Source organism: Mycteria americana, chromosome Z (assembly GCF_035582795.1).
Source record: "Mycteria americana isolate JAX WOST 10 ecotype Jacksonville Zoo and Gardens chromosome Z, USCA_MyAme_1.0, whole genome shotgun sequence".
Lineage (NCBI taxonomy): Eukaryota > Metazoa > Chordata > Aves > Ciconiiformes > Ciconiidae > Mycteria > Mycteria americana.
The window spans coordinates 30,144,289-30,171,950 of NC_134396.1; the positions used below are offsets into that span (position 1 = coordinate 30,144,289).

At 41.5% G+C, this 27,662-nt stretch overlaps 1 protein-coding gene across 5 annotated transcripts in view; it reads left to right on the forward strand.

The window, feature by feature from the left end:
• The first annotated feature begins 8,564 nt into the window (after window positions 1–8,564).
• Window positions 8,565–27,662, forward strand: part of DENND4C (DENN domain containing 4C) — a 77,591-nt gene continuing 58,493 nt past the window's right edge. For 2 of the 5 annotated variants that reach the window (XM_075488206.1, XM_075488210.1), the window contains exon 1: window positions 8,565–8,698. The gene's annotated coding sequence lies outside the window, so the exon portion shown is untranslated. Of the gene's footprint in view, window positions 8,699–9,210; window positions 9,234–15,700; window positions 15,721–19,169; window positions 19,311–27,662 lie in introns of those variants that run through there. The other 3 variants (XM_075488207.1, XM_075488208.1, XM_075488209.1) reach the window with 3 other exon arrangements.

Genomic DNA, 27,662 nt, shown 5'->3' on the forward strand with positions numbered 1-27,662 from the left:
CTTTTATCTTTCTGTTAAGGATAAATAAAATAACAAATGAATTTTGCTCAGTGTTATGCACTTCCAATCAGCCCTCACAGGACCAATGAAAGGCTAGTTGGGTAGGCTCTATTTTTAAAAATAAATGAGCTAAATGTTGGAGTTAATCATAGATGTTGAAGTCAAGAAAAATCATTAGCTCATATTGCCTTCTTTAGACACTACACAGGAGTAAAGAATGCTTCCCAGAAAAGCAGCCAGAAATTAATTATCTACCATTTTTCAGTGGGTTCTATCAGTTATTATTACATGGTGAGGAACTATGTCTTATTTCACATCTGAGTTTGCATGGCATTATATTCCAGCCATTATTTCTTGTTGCTTTTCTCTAAATTAAAAGGTCCTATTTACTCTTTGTGAAGGTACTTACTTATTCTAATCAAGTAAATCCAGATCTTTTGATAAACTGAGCAAGTTATGATCTTTTAGTCTCTTTGTAAGACATCTCCTCCAGTTATTTTCAATATATGCAGCTGAAATCATAGCATCTCTAAACTAAACTATATATCTATTTTCTCTAACACTGCCCTTTTCAGTATAAAATACTAATAGATATCTTGGCAACAGATTATACCCCAAGGACTGATAACTATTTCTGCTGCAGACTATCAACTTCTTCTGTTTAGCATGAATAGCTAGGATATTCTCCTTACCTTGACTGTTATTTTATGTATCTGTTACACACATTATATAATGAAAGAGAAACCAAATCAAGTTCACAGTCACTTTGCTGTCATCATTGTATTGCAAAGGTCTAAATGGAACAAAAATAGTTATCCATGATGACTATTATGACAAAAACAGTGAAGACTTAAGATAATGATAATTTCAGGGTCTATGGTACTGAACTGGCTACAAGAAATGAGTTTTCTTGCAAAGGAAATTAGAAATGAGGTTATGTTACTAAACACAGCCAGTAAGACCTAGGTAAGTACCTACAGGTCATAAGTCAGGTTAGATAGGCGAGGGACAGAGTGAGTCAGCATAAACTGACCCAGACTTTAAAACAAAATTTATGCTCAGAGATATTCCTATTAGGATAGGATCAATTATCTCCAGAATTACAGGTAGATCAAAAATCACATAAATCACAAATCTGAGCGCACTTACAAAACGACTGTCTTTTGTGCGTTTTCACTCGTGCGGGCTGACCGGTCAGGTTTGACATGCAGCAGCATACAGAACATTCAGTTGAGTAGAGAGAAGTGGCTGTTGTGTAACAACAAACCCAGGACCTGCTAAAAAAAAACAAAGCAAAAGTTAACAGCGAAGACCAGACAACAGAGAGTCCTAGCAGAAACAGACATTGGAAGAATCTTCTGCTTATTTAAAACCCCATTTTCTATGGGTTGCCAAAACCAAGAGGTACCATGCTCAATCCTTTTTAGCAGGAGTAACCTCTCTTTTTCAGCTTCTGAAGACATAAGAAGATATAAGAAATAATACACGAGGGAATCATAAGCATTTTGAAAACAATTCTAAGACCCATTATCTTCTAAGCTGGAGACAGAAAGACTGTAACTGAAAGCTTTCAAAGGGAAAGGGAACATAATGTTTCCAGAAAAATAAACAGAGAAAGCCTTAGGAAGATAAATATTTCAAAAAATCCTGCCATGTTTTATGCAGAGAAGATCGAGATAACTTGATTTTTTAAATTAATAATTTCAAAGTATTCCTGAATTTAAGCCAGTATTTTAAGCAGCATATGTTAATTCATTAAAGAAGACTGTATAAAGAAAGGGATCCTTCTGCTGCCCTGCTGGTATTTATGAAAAGCTTTCCAGCAAGAAAAGCCTGTCTTAACTTGGGTTTTGATCTCATAACACAGTGACAACTAGAGAAAACTTACAAAACTGGATTGAAATTCTGACACTTTCAGACAAAATGGTGGTTTTCAGATAGATGGGTTTGCTGAAATAGAGTTGTCAATTAGAGTTACATTTTTAATTAAAGTGAATCAGATATATGTTTTAAGCTGAAGCCATATATGACAATGACTGTATGTTTATTCTGTCTCTGACTGTCACTGATTAAATGATTAAAGCCAGAAAAGAGCTTGTGAATCTTCAGTTTCCACCTCATATCATACATCTAAGGGAATAAATTGTGAAATCATAGCCAGCTGTACAATAAGATGAAACACTTGGACTCAGAGCTTTCTGTCTTATACAGGTATTCAGAAATAGACAATGTTCAGGATCTTCCACATACTACAAGCATTACTTCAGGCAATTTTTAACAGATCGCGACTAGCAGAACTCCTTGGGACAGCAGGCAACCATCCCTTTGTTCATTTTCATTATCCACTTTCTGGACAAAACTCCTACTCTGTATGCCCATTGCAAAAGCCAGAGGAGATGAAGTGGTATCTGATGTCATGCCCATAACCTACATGACTGTGGAGGAAACTACAGGATTAAGGAATGAAATCTTCCAGCAGTTATGAAGAAATTATCAAGTGCTCAGTCAAGAATCTGTAAAGGGAAGGTATTTTTATTCCCAAGGACTCAAAGTAAGCTTATCACAGACTCAATCTGCATAAATCCTCACCTATGCATGTCAGAGGCACCCAAAGTAAACAAATTATTTGCTCCAATGAGGCTAAAGGATCAGGCCTTCCTGGAGCTGTAGATTTGACAATTGGTGACAAATGAAAGTCAAGACAATTCTTCAAAACTATCTGAACCTACCTTGAGCAGGGCTGTTTGATGCTACTCAGATGGAAATTAAATGGAAAGATTTGCTATAATGTAAAATTCTTAAATTATAGGTTTTCAGCATCAGTCACAAGCTGCCTAGCACATGCATGCTATGGAGTATTATTTTTCAACAAAAAAAACATTGATGCTTAGATTATCTGCTCCTGTTAAAAGATAATAAGGGCAGGATGGATCAAGAAACTCATGATGTTCCAGAAAGAACTATTATTTCAGGTGCAAGGATCAGAGCTAACCTCTCTGGGCCAGAGAGCTACAAAAAGACATAAATTAGCTTCTTTTCTCTTGGCTTCGTTCTCTCCTTTGGGTAGGTGGAATTTAATGATGGCATGAGCAATATAGTGACTCACTGCTACCAAAAGGATGGTCATCCCACTTTTTGTGACAGTTCTGGTGCTCAGTGACTTTTTAGGGTACCTTACTCAACTCACAAATTCAGAAAAAAATGAATCCATGAGAACACCCCTTCAGTTTCCTAGTGAATTCGGTTAGTGAATTGAACTGAGTTAGTGGAATGTCTGGTGGTTGTCAGAACTGCTGTGAGGTGATGGAAATGAGCAGCAAGAAGGGAAGACAAAGTCCTTATTTAGAACAGAATAGAATAGAATAGCATAGAATAGCATAGAATAGCATAGAATAGAATAGAATAGAATAGAATAGAATATTTCTTATTTAGAATACAATATAATTGATGCTCCCCAGGATGCGGTTTGCCCTCCTGGCTGCCAGGGCACGCTGCTGACTCACACTGAGCCTGCTGTCAGCCAGCACCCCCACACCCCTTCCTGCAGGGCTGCTCTCCAGCCACTCCTCTCCCAGTCTACACTTGTGTCTGGTGTTCCTCCATCCCATGTGCAGATTGCCCAATGCTCCAATCTATCTAGATCCCTCAGCAAGTCCTCTTGTTGCTCGAGAGAGTCAACAGCACCTCCCAGTTATTATCAGCAAACTTACTAATGGTGCATCCAAACCCTGCCTACAGATCATGGATAAAAGTGTTGAAGAGAACTGGTCTTAGAACTGAGGCCTGAGGAACACCACTGGTGACTGGCCACAAGCCAGATGTAGCCCCACTCACTACAACCTCTTGAGCCCCGCCATTCAGCCAGTTCTTCACCCAGCGCACTGTGCACCTGCTCATCTCACAGTTGGACTACTTCACGCCAGTCACCAAGGCCTCAGCCGCTGTGTCTTCCCAGGGCCCTGTCGGGTCACTCTGGCCGTGGCAGATGTCTCCAGGCACATATGGCAAGGGCATTCACTGGATAACACCTTGTGCCTCCCTTGGAGGCTGCAGGACAAAGTCCTGCAGGCCCTCCCCACACTCCAGCACTGCTGGCCAGCCCTCTGGGCGCCCCTGCTTCCTCCAACGGGGTGTCAAAGGCAGCATTTGGCTCGCTCTGGCGGGTTTTCTATCTTTCTCCCCTAGCCAGAGGGCACAAGGGTGATCCCCCTCTGCTCAGCACCCATCAGGCCTCATCTGGGCACTACGTCCCATTTGGGGTCCTGGACAGGAGGGAGGTCGACAAACCAGAGGGGCTCAGGGGAGGAAAGGACGGTCTGTGGGGCTGGTTCACCATGGAGCAGAGAAAGCATTGGGGCACCTCACAGCACACCCCGGTGCCTGTGGGGAAGGCATCAAGGGGATGGGGACAGGCTCTTCCCAGCACTGACTGGTGGGAGGGTGAGAGACAGTGGCATCTCCTGAAATGAGAGAGCTTCAGGATGGAGATAAGGAATCAAAACCAACTCTGCTGTGAGGATCATTAAGCACTGGAGTAGGTTGCCCAGAGAGGAGGTGGGATCTCTGAGCCTGGAGGTCTTCAAGACCTGAGTGGCCACAACGTTGAGCACAACTCTCACAAGCCCATGAAGGGACGCTCACTGCAGTCCTGGAAGAGAAAGCATTGCCAGTGGGAAATGTAGCAAAGGTTTCCAGAGGTGCAACAGCTTCCATAAGCTGCAATGTCAGAAGACCACTTGCTGGTTTCCTTCGGTTCTGCAGCTTTCTCAAACATTGTTTTAGAATAGAAGACAATAGAAAAGAATACAATAGAATAGAATGCAATAGAATAGTTCAGTTGGAAGGGACCTACAACAATCACCTAGTCTGACTGCCTGACCACTCCAGGGTTGACCAAAAGTTAAAGCCTGTTATTGAGCGCATTGTCCAAATGCCTCTTAAACACTGACAGGCATGGGACATTGTCCACCTCTCTAGGGAGCCCATTCCAGTGTTTGACCACCCTCTTGCAAAAGAAATGGTTCCTCATGTCCGGTTTAAACCTCCTGTGGCGCAGCTTTGAGCCATTCCCACACGTCCTGTTGCTGGATGCCAGGGAGAAGAGATCAGCACCTCCCTCTCCACTTCCCCTCCTCAGGAAGCTGTAGAGAGCAATGAGGTCACCCCTCAGCCTCCTTTTCTCCAAACTAGACATACCCAGAGTCCTCTTGATTACAAACTCTTGAGCCCTGCCATTCAGCCAGTTCTTCACCCAGCGCACTGTGCACCTGCTCATCTCACAGTTGGAATACTTGTCCAGAAGGATGCTGTGAGGGACAGTATCAAAAGCCTTACTAAAATCCAAAAAAGCTGCATCCACCACCTTCCCTTCACCCACTGGGCAGGTGACCTTGTTGTAGAAGGGTAGCAGATCAGTTAGACAGGGCTTTCCCTTTGCAAACCCATGTTGACTGTGCCTGATGGTTGCGTTGTCCTGGAGATGCCTTTCAGTAGCACCCAGTAGGATCTCCTCCATAATTTTTCCAGGTACTAAGGTTAGACTAACAGGTCTGTAGTTTCCTGGGTCTTCCCTTGTACCCTTCTGGTGAATTGGAATAATGTTGGCTAGCTTCCGGTCAGCAGGGACTTGCCCAGACTCCCAAGACCTTTGGTGGATGATTGAGAGTGGTCCTGCTGTAACATCCACTACCTCCACCAGTACTCTGCGATGAATCCCACCAGGCCCCATGGACTTATGAACATTCAACAGATACAATTCGCCCTTACAATTTCTGGGTCTGCAAATGGTTAAGTCACTGTTCCCACAGTTGTGGTCCCTAACTCTGAGGATCAGGCAGCCCAAGGTCTATCATTAGGATTAAAGACTGAGGCGAAAAAAGCACTGAATGCCTCTGCTTTTTCCACATCCCTATTTGCCAGGTAACCATCAAGTATCAGCCCAATGTTTTCCTTAGACCTCCTCTTGCTATCAACATACTTAAAAAATCCTTCCTTGTCTGACACAACACTCGCCAGTTTCGACTCGAGTTGAGCTTTGGCCTTGTCTGCCATTGGGACCTGGGTCTGTCTTTGGGGCCCGGCAGCAGCTCTTGGTGCCAAACCCAGCAGCCACCTTCTGTCCCTCTCCTCATCTTGCGTGGCTGGTTTGGCTGCAGAAGGGGTCACGGAGCGGTGTGTGAGAGGAGGGCAAGGGGCCCTGGGGAGCATGGAGAAGATGCACTGCCTTTTCTGCACAGTTGACTGGCAGCAGAGAGGAGCTGTGCTGGGGGAAGTCCTGCAGAGAGCATGCGAGGGGGAGCGGTGGTGGCGAGGGGCTCTGGGGAACTGATGGTGCCCATCTGCCACAGAGGGGTCCTTTCCAAGTGGAGGGGAAAAAATGCCAGTGCCAAGGCTGGATCTGGAGGAGCAGGAAGAAAGCCTGTGCTCGACAGCAGCAGCACATCCATTTTTCTTGGCTCGTGACCCGTAGCACTTGAATGAGGGGAAAGAGGGCCCAGCAAGACCAGACAACCCCACGCAATGGCGCTCCGATCAGCGCAAAGAGGCCCTTCAGGTCCACCGGGCCGGGCCCCATGGCACTGCAATCAGCGGAAAGGGCCCCTGCAAGAGCACAGGGCCAGGCGCCATGGCACCTTGCTCAAGGGAAAGCGGCCCTGCAAGAGCAGAGGGCCAAGACGCGTGGCGCTGCGCTATGGGGAGAGACGTGCTCCGAAAGCACAGGTCCAGCCCTGTGACAGTCAAAGCAGGGCAACGAGGCTGTGCGAGACCAGAGGGAGGAAGCCCCATGGTGCTCTGCTACGGGCAATGAGAGGAAAAGGTGGGCATAGCCCCAGGAAAAGGGGGAGAAAGCAGCACGGGTGGGGATAGCAACACCACCTGTTAGTAACACTGAGACTTTTTCTGCAGTTTTCAGGCCTTTATTTTCTTTTACTGCCTGAGAATTAGACTTAGAAGGCCAGGAGCACTTGCGGGCCGGTGCATGCCCCAGCTGCTGGCCCAGCCTGGCTGTCGGCAGCACCTGGGGCGTTCTTCTAGTGTTGCCGGCGAGGTGGCTTCTTCTTGGCTGCAGAAGAGGCCTCGAGGCTGCCAGCCCTCCTCTTTGGGGGTCGCTGTGGCTCCCCAGGGGAGCGTTCACTGCCCCGGCTGGAAGCAGATGGATGTGCCGTGGCCTCCTCGGACTCCTCCTGTGGCTCTTCTTGCTCCCTGGAGATAGCAACGGGCACAGAGGGAGGGCTTCTGGGACAAAGGGCAGCTGCTGCTGTGCTGGGGAGGTTGTCCGCATTGATTCCTTCAGGGCTGAAGGAGGGGGCCATGCCAGGTGTGGGAGACCCTCCTTGGGAGGTAGCGGGGCCAGGGGCAGGCACAGGGCTGCCCTCCCGCCCCCCGGCAGCATGGCCATCCTCCAGGGCCAGTAGACGGCGGGCCTCCCCACTGCACCGCTGCACGGCAACATCAATACGCTGGTGCACAAAAGTCGCTGTGTGGTTTTGCAGGGAGGCGCCCAGCAGCTGGACCAGCAGTTCTTCATCCAGCCCAAAGAGAACCACGAGGGACATGACGAGGTCCTCCACTATGGCTGCCCGCGAACGCCAGTTCCCAAAGATCAGTCCCAGCTCCTGACGCACCCAGGTCAGAAGCAGCCAGAGGAGAGCTGGGTGGTCCCGGAAAAGGGATGCCCAGGTGTTGGGCTGGAGGTCGCCCAGAGGAGCCCTGGGCACCAGCCCCACAGGCTGTGGATGTGTTGCTGCAGGGCAATGGAGGCTGTGGGCAGCTGGACGGTCAGGAGCTCCTCCTGCCTGGTGGCCGACGACTGATGATGCCACAGATGGTGTGACGACATGCTCCTCAAAGTCGTCGTCCGCTCCTGCAGTACTCTGGGATGAATCCCATCAGGCCCCATGGAGTTACAGACATTTAGCTGACACAAGTGCTTTCTTACAACTTCAATGAAAAGCGCTCCCAGCCTATCCAGGGCCCAGGCATGCCCCTCTGAACCTGTCCGTACCGCTGCAGCTTCCCACCTTACAGAAAATGCGCCGAGCACTATTCAGGTAACGAGAATCACCTACGAAGCGAGCAGCCTTGTCTGGGCAGATGGCCGAGACGACTTGCCTAGATCCCTTTCTGACATTTATTTTTCTGCTACAAACCAACACCTCACAGCAGGCCCGGCAGGGGCATAGGCCAGCGCCAGCCGGGACTGCACCCCACAGGCGCTTAACCCTCACCCGCTGCCTGCCTGGAGGCCCCCGGGCTAGCCCACCCTCCCTCACGCACACCCTCCGCCTCTCCGCCGCGGGGCCCAGGCGGGCTCGCTCGTGTCCGGGCCGCGGGCCGAGGCGGCGGAGGCTGCCGAGCGCCGGGCTCCCTCGACCCGGCCCGACGGTTCGCGGCGGCCGCTTCCCGCGGCCGCCCCCTGCCTGCAGCAGCGACTCCGGGCGCGCTGCGCTCCCGCTCCCCTGCCCGGCCGCCGCCGCCGCCACCGCCTCCTTTCGGGGCGGGCCCTGGACCCGCCTGTGGGCGTTTGCGGGGGAGAAAGTAACATGGTGGCCGCTTCCTCCCCAAACAGGAGCGGCGGGTCCGGCGGCTGCTGAGGAGGCGGCGGGCGCGGGGAAAAGCTCCAGGCCGGGAGCGCCGCGGCCGTTGGGGCGGACGGGGGGCGCCCGGTGGTGGCTGTCGGCGGGCGAGCCGGCGGCAGGTGAGCGGCCGCGGGAGGGAGGCAGGCAGGGAGGGAGGGAGGGAGGGAGGGGGCCTGACAGGCGGGGAGCGGGCGCTGGACCTGGCCCCTCGTCCGCCTTCCACCGCCCTCTCCTCGGGGCGCGGCAGGAAGCCGGCACTTCGGCGGGGGGACCCCTCTCCTCCCCCTGGCTCCCCGGCGCCTTCCATCCCCTCTTCCACCTCCAGAGGAAACTTCCCTCCTCGCCGGAGAGGGAAGGAAGTTCAGGGTGTTTCCCTGTCCCCGAGTCGGTCCCTGGGAAGGGCTTCTGTTTCTCCTCCTTCCTTCCCTGCCCCGGGAGAGCTTCCGCGCTGGGGCTAGCCCTTACCCCGCACCGCGGGGGGCCGGGAGGGCGGGGGCGCTTTCTGGGCTTTAAATTTTAATTATTATCATGATTATTGTTGAATCCCCTGCTTCCGTCCGCCGCGGCCGTTCCTCGGGCTCTCCGGGCGGCGCTCGGCCTGCCGCGGCCGCCGGCGGCGGCGGCGGGGGGCGGCGCAGGTGGCCGCCGCTGCAGGTGAGTCCCCGGGCAGCTCCCTCCTTTACTTCTCCATTTTTCTCTCCCTTTCCACGCTCCGGCTCCTCCCCTAGGCTCCGGCGGCAGCGGATTTAACCCTTGCGGGGGACGGAGGCGAGGCGAGCTCCTGGGCAGCGCTCAGGCAGCAGCGAGGCCCCCGGGCGCTTAGCGCGCTGTGCCTGCAGTGAAGTGTTAGCGCTTCTGGGCTGTCAGGGCTCACTCTTATCTGTGCCGAAATGGAGATCGTGAGCAGCGGTGTCATGGCTGTTGGAAGATGTTTGAATAGCAGGGGTCGTCCCTCCCCTCCCCGCCCTGCAACCCAGTGATAAAGGCACCATTACTAATAGTCATGCTATGTTTTGGAAGCTGATCGTATCAGTAAGATCTTATAAAACTTACACTTTAGTTCTGCAGATTTAAAAAAAAAAAAAGCTAGAGCCCTAACTTTTAATCAGCCTGTGCTATCATTTGGGGATATCTGATGTGTCTGCTGCATGACCAGATAATCTGTGTAGCAACAGGATCTGGTGATATGCTAGGGCCTTCATATGTCAAGTAGGGAAAAAATATTTACAGAAGCTGTCGGAAGCTTTAAATGTGATGTTAGCTGATTAACTGTGCTGTTAATGCCAGGCATGATCTTCCAAAGTGTCCGAGCACAGTTTAACATGTTGATGCTGCAGTCTGGGAAAGGATACAAAAGCTGAACTAAGTCATATTAAATCTAAATTAAATGCCTGTTCTATACAAAACTTTTTAATGCAATTTTCTCTTTTGCTGTTATGACCAAGCATGTTGCAAACATGGACTGTTGTGCTGATTTCAAACTTAATGCCTCTGGCTAAACTTTTAGATCTGCATGAGGGCTTAGTTTGTAAACAAACAGGGCGCTTGATCTTTCTTTTTTTCTATAAGCTGTGTTAGTGTGACTTCTGGTGAATTCTGTAGTATTTTCTTGGCTTATTATGGTGTTTTTAAACAAGCTAAATTTGAGCCTGTACATGGACATGTTAGTAAAAAAGAAAATTATTTGGTTTTAGTTACTTTTGTTGGCTCTTTTCTTCTGTAGACTAAACACAAAGTTAGTGAAAGTTTTTCCATCGCTCTTTTTAAGGTAGTGTGTTAGAAGTTAAGGCAGTAAACGTTGTCTGTGTTCTTGGGGAAACAAACAATGATGGAATGCAAATTACTTCATACCTATTTGGAAAATGAAAGAATTTTTATTTGTATTTTTTTTGTGAAAAGCAGTCATGACCAAACTTCAGTGACTAACCAGACTACTAACCAGACTAGCATATATATATTTCAAATGCTTGGCACAAAGGACACAAAATAAAAAAAAAAATCAAACCTGTTAGATAGCTTGAGAATGCTTTTATTATAAAAGTGACTGTAAATCTTTTTTAGGAATTTTTTTAAATAATTGGCTGACAGGCTGCTTTTTACTATTCGAGTGGATATGAAATGCTAATAATGCATTCTGTCTTGAGTGATGCAATGAAAAAGTTCAGTAGAAACAAGAAATGTAAATATTGGCTTGCCTACATGACTTCTGACTTCTATGTTAAAACAGTTACTAGCACATGGAGACAGCTATTACTGCTAAAACCTGAAAAATTGTTTTTTTTTTTTTTAAATTATAATTTAAGGTGGGCATTTTCTTAAATACTTATGGGTAAGTGTAATGTTATATTTGGCTATTCCTTCTTAGGTTAAGGTCGGGCTCTCTATAGCCCAAAGTATTAACGTAATGAGAACTTCTTGGACCATGTCTTACGTGTTCGTTTTCTCGTTTGAAGATTGTGTGTGGGATTTCTTTCCGATCAACTTTTGTATATTTTTGAATGAAAACCATCTAGCTTGAGCAAAATTGGGATATCCAAATGGTGGTATGGATAACATCCCTCTGGCTCAACATGTATGAATTCTCATTTGGAGTAGCAGTGCTACGTATTGTTGAAATATAGTGCTTGAAATGGTATCTTTTTGAGCTTGGTTCTTTCTCAGGTCTGCCTTTGACCAGTGGAGAATTGAATTTGGAAGTCAACCTTGATATGCTTTAAGCACAAATAAGTTCCAGTGTTAGCCTTGATGCACAGGTCTGGGTTTGCTTAAAAATACAATAGGAAAAAAGTCTCGGTGGAATGAGGTAGGAAAAGTATATTGCCAAAGTTGTAAGAGGAAGATAAGGTAGTGTTTTGACTGTTATTAAGATCAGATGTCTTATTTGTTAAGCTTTCAGATAAATTTCAATGGCAGCCATAGGCATAGAGCAGTATGTGTAAAGACGAGTGTGTTTTGTGATCTTCTTACTGGTTTAATGTAGCAGTGTCTCCTTTTCTGACTGACTTAGCCTTCTGACTGAAATAACAACAAAAAACACCCGTAACCTCTAAATCTGGCATCTTTTTGTTTAAAGGTGGCTTGCACTGTAGAAATCTATCTGGTAGAACTTTTTTTTTCCCCTGTGCTTGCTAGTCATCCCAAGGCATGGATTACCCAACTTCAGCATGCTGCTTTCTTGAATAATATTCAAGATACTGAAGATCTTGGTGTAGGTGACCTCTAAAATAATTAGTGGGGATCATAGTCATAGTTATTAAATTGCTTCCCATGTGACTTGCCAGATAGTTGTCCATTACTGCTTATTCCAATCTGTAAAAGGAGAATCAGTTTGCTGCACTGTGCAGCATGAGACCTGCTTTCCTTCTATAGTGCTTCAGACTGTAAACTGAAGTCTTTGGATTTTTTTATCTCCTTTTGAGCTTCTGTCTTGCTACAGAAATCATCCCTCTCTCAAAATTGTTGCCCTCAGTTATGCAGAAATGTGATGCTGCTTCTTTCCAGTTGGATAAAAGAGTAGTGTCGTTGGAAATACTCCACGCCCATGATGATAACGAGAGTGCTTTCTTTCTGCAGATTTGTGGAGATAAAGGCTCACAGCTCTGACCTCTGTGCAAATGGTTGTTAGAAGCAAAGTGAGTTAGTTCAAGACTGTTTTCTGGACTACAACATAGTTTCTGGTGGAGTGTGACTGTTTCATGATCAGTTATTCTTGTGACTGCATCTGTCACAAAATGTGCACATAGAGACTTACTTATTCTAAAGTTTCAGGAATACAGTTACACTGTGCTATGTATTCCAAGCTGGAATAGAGCAGAAAGTTTTGTCTTGGTTAATATCTCACTTTAGTCCTTTTTTTCTGCTTACAGGCTCTTCAAGGGTATAAATGTGGTCCTGATGCTTGCTGTTTGCTTTGGCAGACAGGAAACTTGAAAACAGTTTTCAGAATAGCAAAGATTATACTGATGTTCTCTGTTTATGCATATGACTCTTGAAGAGCAGCAGACTCAAGGTTGTTGGTACAGAGAACAGTAAAAATGTACCCATGATTTCTTGCCTAAAGGTTGGCTTGCATGTCTTTAAACATTCCATTTGTTTTGTTTCAGTTAAATGCAGTGAGCCAGTTTTGCCTTATTCTGCTTTCATCTCCACATTTTGTGACACTTCAGTTCCTTTCCTTTACTCTCAAAAACCTCTCTAAAGAGACTTGATGCTTTTCAAGCATCAACCAAGAGCCTGTGTTTTTCTGTCTAAAAGATGTTAAAAATAGTGTAAATCAGGGATTGACTTGCAAATTAAGTTGTTCACTTCTGGCAGCAAAAGCTGAGTTTACAATTACAAGTCTCCGGAGTAGTAGAAGCTTTCTTCCTTTTGAAATGAAAGTGTTTTCCAGTTGTGAACAAATTGCAGCTCTGCTACAAAACTTACCCATTTTTCACCAGAGAGGCAAAGAACCCCATGTTTTTGCTTTCTCTCAGAACCTACACATTTCGGTGATAACTTTTGCCTTTATAATTAATTACAGCCTTTGATCAGTAATGCTTAAACTGAAGTCTAGCCACTGATGCATTCTTCAGTGCTCCTCTTCCCCTTCGCAAGTCTTTCATGTTGAGGCATTGTGTGACTGGTGAAAGCAAGACCTTTTTTCTTACTCTTTAAAAAATTTTTTTTTTCCTTCCCCTGTTGGGCAACCCAGTGCTGCTATTCCTGGTGTCACATAACATGGCTCCAGCCTTCTTTGTTACTCTCTGGGGAAGAAACTATACTCTCACCCAGATAAGAAACCTGACATAGGTAGAAGTTGTGCAAGTAAGATATCCTCCAGCCATGTCTCTATAATGTGTAAACTATATCTTTCTGCTTTAAGAAGGGATAAATGTGTGGTTGAAGTTGGGAGAAAGAGAACCACAACTAGAGAGAACCATATGAAGAAAAGGAAGTTCAAGCACTTAATTAGTGTTTCAGGAAAAGCAAGAAATCAAGGCATCTATAGCTATATAGTTAAGCCTTGAAACTTCTACAGGATATCCATCTTGGTCTAAGAGAAAGTTATAGAAAGGAAAAATAAGGTAAACTGCTGAGTCACAGCAACAGATTATTTAGTCAGTTACTCTAATCATTGAACGGGACTATTGCAAAATATGAAAACCGGTGTGGCCAGTTCTCAACAGTTGATCAGCCATCCATCCTTGGAAGTAACAGCAGCAGCTCGCCTAGACTAGGGAGTCATTTGTACCTATGCCTTCATTGCTTTCTTGATGCTTGAGTTCTCTCGGTAACATTTTAAGTAATGAGTGACCCTAATGAGAATATAAACTGCTGGGTATCTAGGTGTAAGTGGCAGAAAATTGTTGTGTTTGAAGGTAATACGAACTTAAGTACACTGAGGTATTTTTTTTATTTGAAGGCATATACAATATCTTTTGCAGGTTTCCTTAAAACAAATCATAAAATATAAGCTGTATGTTTGCCAGAGGAAGTAATTTCAAGGATGTGGATAGCCTGAGAAGTGTTTATGTAAAACATGTCTCGTACCCATTAAGCTTCTGAAACCACCAAAGATGTGGCTGAAGAGGGATATTGACAGAAGTTAATTTTAGCCTAGGGAGACCCATCTCTCTCAGCTCCCTTCTTCCTCTGTTATCCATCACTTACTTTTTGGGGGGTAATTCCCAATCAAAGCCTGACTTTAGGTGCCCTCAATTATCATTTGAAGCTCCTCTTCCACTTCCTGTAGAAGGAATCTAGGAAAGCTAACCATGTGAGGTTTAGTTTTCTGAATAGGTCCCACAAACATCTACAAATAAAATTTGGATTTGGCAGAAGGAGGAAGAGTACAAGTCATTTTCTTGTAAGCTTTCTAAGTCATGAACCACTGTGATGTATAGATGTGGTTTGTTAATGAATGGGAGCAGTATGCCTCTTACTGGTCACCTCCAGGTTCTGAATATTAAAGGATAAGAAGGACATAAAAGAGAACTTCCTAACTGCTTCAACATATTACTGCTTTCTCTAAGTTGTGATGAAACCAGAAAAAGCAAGTCTACATGTCTCCTGTACAATGTTTGCTTGACTTGAAGTGAATTCTTGCAGTTGGAATCATCAGTGAAAGACCTGAATTTCTTCTTACCTTAAATTCTTGTATAACCTTGGGGATGCATCTTTACTTAGATTTTTTTTTGTTTTTTTTTGTATGCGTTAGACTTTAAGTAGTAATTCTCCCTGTATAAGACTGTTTATGTTTTGTTATGTGGATAAAGTGTAAGCATATCACTAAAGTTTTCCAATACTAATAAACTAGGTAGGCAAACTTGAAGTTGTATTGGTATAAGAAAATCACAAGTCATAAACAGAACACACTTTGCAAACAAAAAATTGGTTTTGCTAGTGGTGGTGTACTTACACAGGGGCTTATACCAGAATACCTATATGTCTCTGAAAAGCAGAACTCTTTTGTGCACTCCTGGCTGTGCTGGTACGGTTCTTCTAGGAATAAACCAAACCTACATTACGAATAATAAAAAAAGGAGTATGTTGTTCAGGATTGGGTAGACTAAGTAGAAAGTTTACCTTTGAAAAAAGGCACAGTATGTGACCCATGCTTTCTTAAAAAGGCAGTGTCATTTCAAACTCTGATGTATATACTTTGTTGCATTTCTGCTTTGAACTTTTTTTGTAGGCATCTTCTTGTAAGATAATTACATGTGAAAGCCTTAAGTTCCTTTGGGTTATGATGACTCATTCACTGTGAATGTAATGACTAATGTGACATTTCAGTTTATTTTAAAGAAAACAGAACAAATCCTGCACAAAGACATTTATAGCTTTTCTTCTTTCTTCTGTGAGATTCAGATGTACCGTGCATGCACTGGTCATCTCAAAAGCTCTCCTTCTTAGTCTTTGATCTCACTGATTTTACTAGGGAAAAAATGTCTTTATTTAATAAAGTCAATCCTCTAATTGTAAACTGTTTTCCTGGCTATATTAATAGCCAGATGATGCACAAATCTGAGAAGGGAAACTGCTTTGAGCCTCAAGTGCCTAATTGTCTCTTGTACCTTTTTAAAAATCTCATCCTTAACTGGTATGCTTGCTGGATTGAACGTCTGAGTTGAAATACTTTGCATTTGAGTTGTCCAGGTTGGTAAGTGCAAAATTATCTTGCATTACTCCATTTGTATCCCTACTCTTTGTGTCTGTATGGAGTATTGATGCTGCCCTAGACCTGTTAAAAAAAGACAGAGGAAGAAGGAAAAAAAAAAAAAAAGAGTGTAAAGCATTAAGACTGTGTTAGAGGGTAATGTGATGCCCTTTCTCTTGAGCTGGGACTGAAATGCTGGTAGCCCACCTCTTAGGTAAATCCTCTGACTATGTAACTATCGTCCCACCTGCCTCTTCCCAGAGCCAGTAATATGTTAAAGTATATAATGGAGCAGTATCAGTGGAGGAGAATGAGGATGTTCCACTACTGTATACCTGGGAGCAGATTGTGAGGGCTGGGATACTTTTTTTTTTTTTTTTTTTTTTTGCAAAGGGAGAAATTGTGAATTCCACTCCACCCTGTGCAGTGAAATGAACGTAGGGGTCTCAAACTTTTTGTGCCTGCCACAGCAACTGTGCATTGGGTAGAGTGACGGGACTGTGCTGTTGTGTAAGTTGTGTGGGAACAAATCATGGGAAAGGATGTCTGTTTGAATTTCCAAACAATTTGGAAAAAGCTGAGATCAGTCCTCTTAAGTAAATTGAATTAATCCATTCCTAGATGGTTAAATTTGAAATAGGAATGCTAACAATTGTGAATTATGTCCCCAGTAGTCATAGCTTGCTTTAGGAAACCAGATTTTTCATTTCTAATGTATTACTAAATCAATAAAAACATTATGTATCAAAAAAATACATAAAAACATGCATGAAGAGTATTTTAAATAGGAAGGCAAGTGCATGTGTTAAATTATGACAGAAATGAATGCTGGAAATAATAAAGGGTAATAACAATAACATGAAGGGCAACAACAATATAAAACAGTAAATTGACATTGCTTTTTGCATTGCTTTTTCTTTGCACAAGAGAGAATATGACTTAATACTTAAATTTGCTTTCAGAATCCTACCATAGGTAAGTTTTAGGCTCTCTGTAGGAATATCTCTCCAGATTTTTAGGAAAGTATGTTGGAGGCTGCTAGTAATGTTGGCTGAAATTTTTAAAAAGACAACCTTTTCTTCCCTTCTCTCTGTATTGTAACTAAGCAGGTATGCTCTTAGCAATGATCTGACTTAAGTACTTCTTTTACTATTTAAAATCTGTATAATTCATCCAAAACAAGTGTTTTGTCTGAGAACTCCACCAGTGTGTTGGGTAATACAGTATAGATATTTTGCATGTTACATGATAATATTATGAGAAGGATCAAATATGTGTAACGTCAAACTCCACATTTACTTCCCATCTGGTGAGTGATAAGGCTTCGTGGCAGAGAATCTCAGGCTTGCTATCCTTTGGCAGCTTTTTTTAGTGTTTGAGGAAAATCTTTATTGATGCATTTGCCTGTGTAAGTAGTACCTTTCCAATGTGTTATCTTTCAGGATTATTTTCTTCAGAAGTTCATCTAATACACAACATCATTTTAATGTTCTAATGATCTCATATTTGCTGTACATTCAGAAGACTGAAATATGGGCTTTAATGGATTCAAATACTCAGTTCTCCTGAATATACATATTCAGGAATATAAGTGAGCACAGCAAGAAGCAAGGGTTGATAACCAAGGGCTTTTAAGGGGTGGAAACATAAGTTTCTTTGCACATATTGCAGAATTCAGGGGGAAAAAGATTTCTTGGTTTTGTGATGAGTTTCTGTGTAAAAATCAGATGTTCTGGTTGTCTCAGAAGTGACTGAAAATTTTAACAGAAAAGAAACAAGAAAATACAAGTCAGACTTTCCACAGAATGACAGAATTTTCTTGTTTGTGGATAAAAATTAACTTTGTCAGTACAAACTTAAGCAATATTTTAATGTTTATTCTGGAGCAAGAGTTGTAATCATAATGAAGAGTTCGTATCACTTTACGTGTATGCTTTCACAGATGCACAGTCCACTTGATGACTTTTATTTGTGAATGATTTTCCTTTTTTGTACTTTTAATATTAAGATAGCTTTAGTAACCTTTAGGTGGCTTTGGTCCATTTTGCTCAGGCTTTTGGAGTTGTGACTGGTCTGGAGTGTGGTTGTATGGGTCCTCTTGTGAATATTCTTTAAAATAAATTAGAAGAGACATGGGAGGCAATCATTGGCAGTTACTGCACTTTCTTAGATTGCTATGATCCATTTCTCTATTAGCCTTTATCTAGGAATGGGAAGAGTAGCTTAGATACTAAGCAAAGAGCTTGTCTTTAGAAAGTTTTGCTAAAACATTTGACTTACAGAAAACACTTATGAAAGTTGAGGACATAAGTTTTCAGGAACCATACTCCTGCCTAAACTTTTTACGCGTGATTTATGTTTGTAGTAACTTCATTGTGAGGTGACCTGCGAAATGAGTGATGTAGAGGGGTTACTCAGAGGCCTAGCCTACAGTCTTTCCACATTTGCTGCAGATGTGCTAATGCAAACCCTCACTGCAAAAAATGTGCTGCACATCAAGATCGTGGTATGCCTGGTGCAGCATAAAGAGCAAAAAGAAAGTTCTTCCTATAAGATTCTCACTGCTGCAGTGTAATACCAAAAGCATGAATATTCTAACTGCTGTCAAGCGTGTGGTTTGGACTTTTTAAAGCCATCTTGGCACAAGAGAGTTTCTTAATGAGGAGTTGGCAAGTGGATTAAAAGACAGACTTCTGAAGTGTTAATAAGCTCCTGCAAGGCTTGAAAAGCAGCCGAGAAAGAATGGAAATGCTGACATGAAACCGAGTGATTTGAGGCTGGTGTCATTGGCCAAACAGAAATGGGAGTCATCCTCTTGACAGCCAGGAAAGGTGTTCAGTGGGGTGGGGACAGGCTGTGAGGCTCTGAAAGTGTCAATGAAGCAGCCTGTGTTTGATGTGATAGAGCTGTCAATGGAGAGACCTACAGAGAAGAATGATGTCTTCCTGCAGCATTTTTCTTCCCAAAAGATAAAAATGAGGAAAATCATGTTTCTCAAAACCACTGAAGGGGTTTTCCACTCTGGATTTGTGGAGCCCCTGGGAGACGATTTCAAGTGGTATATGGCTGATTGAATAGGAAGCAGCTAACAAAAATGAAATCAAAGCATGATTCTGTGATCTGGTAAATCTCTGTCACAGGAGATTCTGGCAAAATAATTTCAATGCTAATACTTAATTATGTCAATGCTTAGTAGAGAGAGCAACAAGAAAGAGAGTATCTTAGGCTCTTACAGCTTGCTTTAAGTAACATCTCAGGTAGGTTTGAAACAAGATCTTTTCTTCTCTTCTTTGACCTCTCAAAACCAAAACATAGTCCAGCCTCACCCCAACCAAAAAAGGGTACCAAAAAACCTATGAAAAGTAATCTGGGGGATTTGGGCTCCCAGAAGGCACTTAACCACTGGACTATTGTCTCTTGACTTTTTCTTCACTGTTTTATTTTTGTTTCAGGCTACTATATTTGGCTTTGTTCCAATGGAGTTTCCAATTACAGCAAGAGTTCTCTAACAAAGAATGTTTCCAGGGCTGCAGATGTTTCACTCATTACATAATACTGAGCATGGCTAACCTTTAAAGCTTGCAACTGGGGCAGTAAGTGCATTTTATAAAGTACTTCCCTTGCTCTGAGAACTATTATTATTATTATTTAATTTTCTCTCTTGGACTATTTTCTTTGCAGCCTCTGGAGTAGTTGCCATCTTCTGTTATGTGAAAGAACAGTTTGGATACAACACTGATGAAACAAGATTAAACTGGTTTATTAAATGAATGTAGCTGGACTGCTTGCTGATTGTCATTCTTCCCTTCTCACATCTTTTCCATTTCTGTTTTCTGTCCTTGGCAATAGAACTTAATTTACTGGTACCAAACTTGCCTTCATGGATTCCAGCTGCTTCTCCTCTAGACTCTATAGGTCAGTTTTTATACCATTGGACAACTTGAAATTACTGTACAATAGGAAAACTTGAACTGTTGAATATGATAAAGATAGTCTGGAGTCGGGGTTTTTTCTTTTTCTCCCTTCCCCCCCCCCCCCCCCCCCTTTCTTTTTTTCTCCACTTAGGGTTTTTTGTAGGGCCATTTTCATACTCCTGACCATCCTGGATCACAGGGTCCATTAACCTAGTGATATTCTCAGCCATTTATAATTCATAAGTAGCTGTTCAAATTGCTATCACAAAACTTTGCTTCTGAAAGCTTTGTTATGTTTGATACAAGCATTTATATCATAACGTCATTGTCCCGCTGTTTTGTAGCAATGGTAACTGGTTTTGCTGGCAACCAGAAAAAAATGAGATTAAAAGCACAATTCTGCTTCCTAAGACAGAATCTAAAATTGTTAGTAGTTTGCTTTTGTGTCGTTTCTGAATAATTCCAGTTTATTAAATATAAAGCTGAAAATTTGTGACTAGTTTCCTCCCTTCCTGTGATAATTTTTGCTCCAGCAATCCAAGGAATTGCATACAGGACAGGAAAATATAGAAAATGCAAAGAAAATTCAGGGTAATGGAGAACAGTAATATATTTTGTTTAAAAGCAAAATTATTTTAAAATGTCCTCCATTTGTTTCTAAAACAGGTCTGAAAAGCTGTAAGACTTCTTAGTAATAAAATTGATGCTTAAGTAGCAAACTGTATATGCCTTACAAAACTGGAGAATTACTGCTATGTAATTATCACTTATTACAATACTGGATTAGCAAAAGTCAGTTCATTTCCTTACCATTCCTTCATATGAAGCGCACTATTGCATCATTTCAAAGCCCATGGTTTGAAATTGGAGAGGCAAACTACATTGGAAGAATACAGACACCTGTTTCCCATTATTATGAATGGTGTATTTGTTAGTGGCCCTCATGAAAATGTCGGTAACAAATCCCCAAAGAGAGATACCAAATATCTTAATCAAGTTTTAAAGAATTATGGATGTCTTTAGCCATCATAGAAGTTACAGTTAAAAGTGTGGAAAAAAAATATTTCCATTTCCCACCTGTGGTGTTTTAGCCTTTGGTCTTTGGGTTTTAAGTATGCCTGCTAATGTGATGTTAAGATTTTTTTTATTAATCAATTTATAAAATACAGTTTGTTTTTCAGCATTAACTGTAGAGCTGTGTTTGACATTTCAGGAGTTTAAAGCAGAAGTGATTTTGTTCTCAAAACATTCACAGTTTGCAGAATGCTGGTGTTCTGAGAACTGTTTTTTGTAGAGGTGGGGGAAAAAAACGGGCAACTGTTTCATCGAATTGTTTCTAGGCTTGGTACCTTTGCTTCCACAGGAATTTCCTACCTGAGGTGATTTGATGTCATTATTTCTGCTCCTTTTTTTTTCTGTAGTGCCCTGATCTGTTTGGAAGGCTTTAGAAAACTCTCCCACCAAGCTTATTACATTCATTTTATGCCTGATTTTTGTGTTCAGATGCTGTCGGATAACAGTCTGGTACATAAACAGCTAGTACAGAGTCAACATTTTTTCTTTGAATATGTGCAAATTTGCAACAATTTAGCTATCTGACACAAAAAACAGTTTAGCTTATTTGCAGTACCAGACCTTGATACAACCTGTTTTCTGGATGAAGTTCAATTACCTGATAAAAGCTATCCTATAGGAATACTTAACTAAATGGAACTGGGAAGACTTTTACCTTTCACCTTGTCCTTAAGTTTATTTTTCACAGTTACAGGCCTTTATAAGATAATCACCTTGTAGCTTGTAACCTATTTCAATTGTGCAGCCATTGCATTCTGAAATGTTTACTTGAAAACTGCTGCGAAGGAATGGTCCTGTATTTCTGTATGTGCATGTTCAGACCCAGTCACGGGTGACATCTAACCATTCTTGTTCTACAGCTGGTTGTGTTAAGACAGGTAGAAGGTAGGCATTGCAAATCTGTGAAGTTATTTTTGCAACTCTAGTTTTTCTAATACTCGTGTGATTTAGTCAAGTGACTGTAACTGTTATTTCATAATTTATGACAATGCGATATGCATTCCAGAAAAGAAAGCCTTTAAATACACATCTGGGAATTCTTTTTCTCTTGTTATTGACTGTCTGTGACTAATCATCTGTGGACTACTTTTTTTTTCTGTTTTAATCCTGTTCAGTGCTAATGATGTGCTTGAAGTAATGATGCCCTACCTTGTCTTTTGCTGTGGGGTGTGTATGTGTGTATATATGTGTGTGTGTGTATATATTCATGGTATATGCTTACACATAGTAAAATGTGCTTCGTAAGACTCATATATAGACATGTCCGTGTAACTTCCCTATGTGTTTATAATAACATCTTAAGTGTTTGATAACCTCCTTGGTTCATCTGAGCTCATTTAACGTTGAATAATCTAGTTTATAATGTTCCATTCTGTAGTCATTTTAAATAATCTGTGATACGTATGCAAGGTCTGATTTCTGCTGTCCCTCGTGCACCAAACTGAAATGCATAAGCTGGAGTTGCACATTTATTTGAGTAGAAATGGGCTTGCTTAAAAGTGATTATGGTATGGGCAAGCATACTGATGTGAGCAGTAATAGTGAAGATGTGCTGTAATGGACAAGCAACTTTGTGCAAGCTCTTTTGGAACCCTGTGTGTGTACTCCAGTATGTTCTGGTTGTTAAATGGTAATATTGGTGACTGTCTTCGAATGTGCTGCTTACGTTTAAGCCTGTGTGGGTATATACGTGTGCTAGTATCATATCTGTATTTTGTGTTTAAAAAAAAGTATAAAGTTTCGATTGCCAGGTATAGTCCATGATTGCATTGCTCATTGCTTTTCAAAGTGACTTCAAGTATTAGCTTCCGTGTCTTGAAATCCAGTTAAACAAAGACAAAATTTGAGGCAATTAGAACAAAAGCAATCATTGTGATTTATTGAATACAGTTAACATTAAGAACACCTTCACTGTGTTCTTTCTGTTGCTATGGAATATAACTAGGAAATAGTAAAAAAAAAAAAAAAAAAGCCAAAGAGAGCACTATTGTTGATACATTTCCACTAATGTGAAATTTTAAAAAATAGTATTAATAGTATTAGCACTAACCATTATATCTAATAGTAGTTCCAGTCCTTCAGCATTTGTATTTAGATTTGACTTTTATAAACAGCCCTTAGAAGTGTTAAAATCCTAACTGCTGGTCAAGCTTGCTAAGTTCAGGCCTTCAGGTTCTACCTTCTCCTGTCCCAAGTGACTAAGCTTTATTGTTCTGATTTAAGATCACCTGTTTCTGAAAAAAATTGTCTTTTTTAATCAGTGTCATCAGTTTCTTCACACCAACTTTGTCATGCCTTTATCTCTACCACTGTTGTGAAATTCTACATAAAGATTTTTTTTTACCAAGTCCTGTAGTGACAGGATAAGGGGCAACAGTTTTAAACTGAAAGAGGGTAGGTTTAGATTGCACATAAGGAAGACATTTATTACAATGAGGGTGGTGAGGCACTGGAACAGGTTGCCCAGAGAAGTTGTGGATGTCCCATCCCTGGAAGTGTTCAAGGTCAGGTTGGACTGGGCTTTGGGCAACCTGATCTAGTTGAAGATGTCCCTGCCCATGGCAGGGGCGTTGGACTAGATGATCTTCAAATGTCCCTTCCAACCCAAACCGTTCTGTGATTCTGGTCTTTGAAATGTGTGCAGAAAGAAGAGGGCCAAGCTGAAGGCTTAATGCAACCTAGCTGTATCTCTTTACTGTGTATGACAGTGATTTAGTGTCTTCAAACATGTCTTTAAAGGCATTTACAAATCTTGTTTTAATTTCTTTCCATTTTCAGTTTTAATGAATAGCTGATACTGCTTTATCTCAATAAGCATGCCATCTTGCTGGTTACTTATTTTAACTGTCTAACATGTGTATGTGTGTTACGTAATGCTTTGAACGTGAATCAGGGACATTTCCAAAGTCACTCAAAAGAAATTCTGCACTGGTTGCTGTGGTATAAAATTAAGATTTAACAAGCACCAGTGAAGATTGTTTTATGCAAAGGGGAAACAAATTGTTCTTCCCATCCCTTCACCAATAAAGTATTTAATTGCAGCGCAAGATAAAAGTATGGTCTGTGTGAATAAAGAATCAGATCTCTCCCTTCTCTACCACAGCAAGAAAGTTTCTTTCTGAATTTTCAGAAAGGCAAACAAACTTTGTCTACCCTTTCTCTCTTCTGATTAGTTCATTGGAAATAATAGAGAAGTTGCCTGTATAAAGATGTCGTCACATAGCTTATTAAGTTCTGTATTGGAGATTGAGGTGCCTGTGGTAGTCCTTGTGTTGTCTATGAAGTTTTGCCTAGCACAGTGGTTGAAAAATGTAGTAATGCTTCTCTCTTACTCAGATTGCAGCCAGTAAATTTTCAAAGTGTTGCAGATGACCTCCTGACGCACTGTCTTGTATCCATCCAGTAGAGTCTTCGTCTTTTAAATTAGTTTAGCAAATCCAGTGGTTTCCCTGATCTTTAGGCCAGTTTATTTTAGGAATAAATCTCAGAGAAGAATGTATATATGTGTTTCTTTTAACTTCTTTACTGCCAATAGCCAAGTATAATTCACTTGCAAAACCAAGTATTTGTGTTGAAGTTCTGAGTGGTGTTTAACATCTACCTTGCTTAAAAATCTTAACTGTGCAGGCTGTTTACAAAATAGATGTTTCAGCCACAGACCACAGAAAGTTATTCTTCAGTCTGGAATAAAACTTATTTCCTATGCAGTCTGGTTACAACAATATTTTCAGTTATGAGGGAAGTATCCCATCTTGTCTAAGTTCTTAAGTCATCTGTGCATGCATGCTGTAGGCTTCCACACAGCAAGTACTTTGTAAGTAGTAGTTTCCATATGTTGTAGTCTTTGGGCACCGTCAGTATCTGAAAGAAGAGGCAGGTGAGTTTAATAAATTGCAAAGTCATGTGTTAGCCATTAATCACTTGCAAAAATACCTTTATAATTTCAGTTCTTTGACCATCAGTATTTTCAGTTAAATAGATTTCTGGACTTTGGTTATACTGAAAATAGGCTGAAAAAGCTCTTTATGGCTTTGCTTTTGTTTGTGATTTAGGGTCAAGAATATCTCAGTTCTGAGTCTTCATGTGGGTAGTGAAGGAAAAGGTCACCGATTATAAGAAAGAGTTGGTCTTTCTTATAAAGCATTCTATAAGCAAAGTTCAACTCTATTTCACAGACTTTTGCTATGTGAAAAATAAACTTGAGAAGAACTTTTTACATTCAGTTTGTGTATAGTATGTAGTGAGTTTTCTTTGCAAGTGGTAGAGTGCTCAGAGATGAGGAAATAAGAGGCTTTGAAGACCAACTTGATTTTTCTGGGTAAAGTTATGCTAGTTGGCCTCCTGAGCCTTATGCTGATTTTTTTTGAGAAGGTGTAAGATCAGCACTCCAGTTAGGAGTGAACTGTAAAAAACCTTTGATATCCACACACACTCTTGACATAAATTTATTTTATTCTTTGTGTACATTGAGATACCAGCATTTGCACCACTTCTTTCCAGAAGTTGAACAAGCAATTACTCAAGGATTTGCCTGCACATAAGCCTTAAAAACAACTACCTCTGAACCCACTCTGTGGGTGGTTATTCTAACTCTGGATTGAGTGCGTACACACAGGTTTCCAAGAATACCTTCTTAATAATGTCAGGTGTAAGTATGGCAGTTGTATGTGCATTATCAGATTGGCATTTGTGACAGACCCTTTCCCTTGGTTGCTGCTGTATGCAGTTTTTTAAAGCTTATGTTTCCTTTTCTTTAAGTCTACTTGCCAAAGACTGCATTTAACTGTACCACTTGTTTCTAGACTTATGCTGACTTTCCAATCTAATTTTAGAGAATAATTTGACACTTAACATATTTTTAGCATTAGGACAGACCTGTACTTAGAATTCTAGACTTCTGTCATTTTATCATGGGTTCACAGGGAGATAGCATAAATTATGCCATGACTTTTTACGAATGAAAGACTTTAATGAAAAGCTCTTCTGTGAAAATGGCCTCTTGTCTCTACCATGATGAAAGTTCCTGGAAAGTGGAGGACAATGTTTTATTTTCTCCACTACTTTTTTTTGAGCAGGTCTAAACTGTGTGTTAGATGTTGGTTCAGAAGTGGCCAAGTTTCTTTGATTCAACATGGTAGGTCCATTTGATATTGGGATAGTGTTGTGTAGTGATAGCAGTTTGGTCCTGAAAATAAGATTGCTGCAAAAGTTCTGTTGATAGGCCAAAAGGGGACCGTAGATGGAGTAGCATGTTGGACTTACATGGCTACATTGCTTGTGGTGTCTGAGTTGGTGCTGCATCTGCTCTGCACTACTTTATTTGGCATATTAGTTATGCTGATGTCCAAAGTGTGCTTAAAACACTTTCTGAAATACTTGAAAACTTTTAAGACTATACACACTGCCTGCTAGATCACCCTCCTAGCGTCATTTCCAAGAGCCTTTTTCAAAAATGAAGGAGGTGGCCTAAACATTTGACAAGGTTAATGGATCTTGCATCTCAGATGCTATTTTCAGAACAGATTTTTCTTTCAGTGAATACTATCTTCAAATAAAACACTGAAATGAAAGGCTGAAGTAGTACTCTCTGACTTTCTAAAAAGAGAAAAAAAATGCACGTCATGCATATTATCTCATAGCAACTTTCTAACCTTTAATAGTATTAGAAAATAAATGAAAATTTATAGGATATTAAGGTTTTAGCATACTAATTTTGCTAGTATTCCTTTCTGCTGCATCTATATCTTTACCTTAGATGAGCAGACAAGCACTTTCCTGTCATTCCACACTTGAGAAACAAAGTACTGCTCACCGTACTTACGTTATGGAGAATTCTAAGCAAATGTTACTTTACTACAAACAGCTGGTGCAGTGGTAAAGCAAATGATGTCATTAATGAATTTAAATGGAGGGGTCCTGGGAAAATAGTGTGGCTCTAACAACGTTAAGATAAATATTTGCTATTACTCAGAGTATGACAGGTAGCTGAAGCAGACTTTAACACATGAATATGTGTTAGAGAAGTCTCCTTTTTCTGTGTTTTGCAGGTAATGCAGAAGAAAACTTTTTCTAATATCTAAAGAATAGGAGTCTTCAGCTGTGGCGATCTCTGTAAATGAAGACTGAGAACTTTAAATTAATGATCTCTATTTTGGAATTGAAAAGCTTGTTAACCGTGATAAAAACAACATAGCTATGAAATAAAATACACAATACTTACTTACATTGTCATCTTTACTTCATGGTGGCTGCTTGTAACTTGCTTTCACAAATTTTTGTATCTTTGCAAGAACAACTCTTTGTTGTGGTTCAGTTAATTGTAAATAGAGGAAATTGCAGTCTAGCTATATTGAAAAAATCTAACTGGTATTTAGACAGCAGTCAATAAACTGAAGCAATTTCTAATAACGTGGTATTTTTTTCATAATTGTTCAAAATTCATAAAAGTGATCTTTAGAATGGAAACCTTTTCCCCAAGGCAATTTCACTATGAAAACTCTCCTTAAGAAAGGGCTATGGCCTATATGAAGGTAATAGTTGAGCTGCTATATTTTTGGTAGAACGTTATGGAAGAGTTGTAAAATTACATTGGGGTTGTGAGAAAGGCTGTTGTCTTTTTAGAGAGGTTAACCTTAAATGGACTGTGGGAGAGGGGAGCACTTTGCCATATTTCTGGTGTTTAGCAGTGAAAAGAACTGATTTTTTTTTCGCTCCTGCATGTTTTTGCTAAATGGATCTCTTGACTTAGAGTAGTTGTACTAAGTGCCTTTAAGTGTTGTGTGTGCAGGCTGGTTTTGTTTTTCATCTACAAAACCAATTACTTCCAGTGGGAATTCCATTTAGAAAAGCATAGGGATTTTAAAAGTACATCTTTTCTTCTGAAGACTTTTTTCTTTTTTTTTTTCTTTTATTTAAAAAATAATTTTGGTCCTAAACTGCTCATAGCAAACTTTTCTA